The 3,374-nt window shown below is 41.1% G+C and overlaps 1 pseudogene; it reads left to right on the top strand.

The window, feature by feature from the left end:
- Positions 1 to 415: 415 nt before the first annotated feature.
- On the top strand, positions 416 to 889 carry LOC123946411 (annotated as a pseudogene).
- The last annotated feature ends 2,485 nt before the right edge of the window (positions 890 to 3,374 follow it).

Genomic DNA, 3,374 nt, shown 5'->3' with positions numbered 1-3,374 from the left:
GTCTTTCCTTAGATGTTATTTATTCTAGAGAATCATTAATTCCTTGTCTCTTACACAAAGGACACAGGTTATTTTCATGATAAGTCAAGTGCAGGGTGCGGGTCCTAAAAAGAATGGAGGCAGGAAAAGAAGCAGAGAAAAAACAACAACAAAACCAGCTTTTTCTCTCATGGGGTCCCTTTCGTTTCCTTGTCTCATTACAGTTATTTGCAGAACTAATTTTTGATGGAACTGGCGAATAATTAATATGTGATAATAAGACACCATGCCATTTTTCTGTCAGTTATCTTCCCTGACAAAGTATTATACTTCTTTCAGATTTCTTTATTCTTTTGAAACTTGTAACAAGTGTCAGATTCCTTCCCTCAACTTAGAGTGGTTTACTTCTAAAACCCCATTTTTTTAATTATTAATTTTCAACCTAATTACCTGGCTGGAGGACGCCTACGTGTTCCCAGGGGATAGCGCGTCGCACACCAAAGTCCCTTTTCGCTACGTGGTGTTCCACCCCTTCCTGGATGAGATTCTGATCGGCAAGATCAAAGGCTGCAGCCCGGAGGGAGTGCAAGTCTCTCTAGGGTTCTTCGATGACATCCTCATTCCCCCTGAGTCACTGCAGCAGGCAGCCAAGTTCGACGAGGCCGAGCAGGTGTGAGTGTGGGAGTGCGAGACCGAGGAGGGAGCACACGACTTGTACATGGACACCGGCGAGGAGATCTGCTTCTGGGTGGTGGACGAGAGCTTCGTGGACACGTCCCTGACGGGGCCCAGCTCGGCCGAGGCCGCGTCGTCCAGCGAGGAGCTGCCGAAGAAGGAGGCTCCGTTCATGCTTGTGGGATCCATCAGTGAGCTGGGCCTGGGCCCTCTCTCCTGGTGGACTAGCAGCTAGCGGTGAGGACAGCAGCTGCTCCCACAGATGCCGAGGTGCAGGGTGTGTGCCCGGTCAGCCTGGCCCTGCCCGCTGGAGGCAGTAGCTGGAGCTACCCCCAAACTCCCACCGTCTCTCTGGACCTCTGCCTCTTGGCAACAGCACAGACTTTTAATAAACAGATGGTATCATCAGGAAAAAAAAATTAGTTTGGTGTGCATTGTGGAATTAGTGCAGAAAGATATGATAAAATTAACAATAGTTAATATTTGTCAAGTGTTTATTCTGTCATAAATGAGGCTGTTATTTACATGCATTATCTAAGTATATACCCTCATGAAAACTTTGCCAGTTATGTTGTTTCCATCCCTCCTTTATATGTGGATACAGTGGTATAGTAACTTGCCAGTATGGGGATGCATGGAATTTTCCCTTTTTTGGTAACTGTGCCTACTTGAATGTAGCACATTGGTTAGTTAGGGCTTATGCCTTAATGAGCCTGTTTAGGTCAGCTCAGTGGTCACCATGGATCTTTTAGCCTTGCTCAAGTTTCCATTGCTCAGCCTATTGCCTGAAAGCATCCTCTACACATAAGTCACTTGTCCAAGGTCCCACTTAGAAAATGCGAGAAGCAGCACAGAAACTTACCTCTATTTAAACCTGAACCTGTGCTAAAGCACTGTTGTATTACAGTCTTCGAATTTTCTCTGATTCTTCATGTTCATTGATCATTCAACATATACCTACATAACAAATATCTACAGATTAATTCCCATTTGTAGACACAAAATTTCATGTTGAAGATATGTGGAGGACAAGTTCTCTTTTAATCTCAAGGAAGGAATTATTAATATTTAATAGGAATATAAATATGACGATAATAGCCACTATCCTTGAGAACGTGTGGAATGCAGAGCAGTTTAACCCAGGTTGAAGAACTGGGGAATTGATTGTGAAGATAGGAAATTTTAACTGGACTCTATAAGGAGAAGTAGCCCAGCAGAAGGAACTGGAAGGGCTTGTTATCAAGGATGGTCTCATAGTGATTAAGAAAGACTGGAGTCGGGGTTTTATATCTCCATTCTGACCCGAGTAGGAGGCTTTCAACAGATTCCACTTCTGTATGGTTCAGTTTTCTCACCTGGAAACTAGGGAATATGCTACTAGTCACTTCATCTTCCTGTTGTATGAATTCAATGAGCTGCTCTGAAAGCATTTAGAAAAGTGTCTGCATATATACAATTGTCACATATTTCTTCACTATTACTGCTACTACTGTTATCTGAGCAGAAGCACGCATAATGGAGCCCTAAGGGGAGAGAAAGTGTGACCATACTGTCAACACTCACAGTTCAAGACTTTAGCTGAGCTGTCTAGTGAATGAGGTATGATGGTGGTGAAAATCATTTCCTGGGTAAATAATCAAGCATCGTTAGTCCCTCATATGTGTCTTTGTTCAGTATCGTTTTCTAAAGTAACTCTTCCATCTAGACTCACTGTCTGCCCCTTAAGAAAACCGTAAGCTGCAGGCTGAGGAAATGGAGGGAACTTGTTTTTATAGAAGGGCTTTGGAGGCCCTCTGGGAGAGAAATCCTAGCATGTGAGTCCTGATAATTTTTGTGTTTGTGGAGAACTTTGATCTCAGTGAGTAAATGACATATCAGAATTCAAATTTTCCATTACCCATGAAAAGAAATTGTACCTCTTAGGTTGTTCTTTTTATCCTTTCTTTTTGTTTTAAGATTTTATGTGTTTATTTATTAGAGAGAGAGAGCACAAGTTGAGGGAGGAGAGGGAGAAGCAGACTCACTGCTGTGCAGAAGCCCACTTCAGGGACTGGATCGCACAACCGTGAGATCATGAGCAGAGCCAAAGTCAGGAGTCATCTTTTTAATGGACTGAGCCACCCAGGTGCCATCTCTCTGCCCCCACTCATTTATTTGTTTATTTATTTATTTATTTTTAATTTTTAATTATTTTTAGATTTTTAAAAATTAACATATAATGTATTATTAGCCCTAGGCTGGTGCCACCTCTTAAGCTATTTTTAAATTTAGTGACTTTCTTTAAATCTGCTGGTATATAATATAAACTAAAGCTTCAAAGTTAAGTTTTCCTAAAGTAGGCTATTGAATCCCTCCCCTAATATCTCCAAACCCAGACACCAGAATTATTTACCGAATGTCATTTTTTAAATTATTTGTGTTCTCTTGCAAACACTGTTCATGACACTGAATTTATCACATAAATTATGAGGCAGAAACAAACGTAGAAGGGACATTTGCAAATGTGAAAGGCATTTGAGTGAGCATGCATTGCATTAACTCAGAAGAAAAAGATCTAATTCCACTGCTTGTGGGAATACAACCATAAAACTAATCTTTGAGTCATCATCAGTTGCAGTAGGCTTAAATTTCAGTCACAATAATTTATAAGGTTAATGAATAATGACTACAAGATAACTGTATAAATCCTAACAGTGTTAAGAGATTATTTGGAGCTAGGA

This window comes from Meles meles, chromosome 7 (genome assembly GCF_922984935.1).
Source record: "Meles meles chromosome 7, mMelMel3.1 paternal haplotype, whole genome shotgun sequence".
In the NCBI taxonomy this organism is placed as follows: domain Eukaryota; kingdom Metazoa; phylum Chordata; class Mammalia; order Carnivora; family Mustelidae; genus Meles; species Meles meles.
This window is presented reverse-complemented; position numbering and strand designations above follow the sequence as displayed.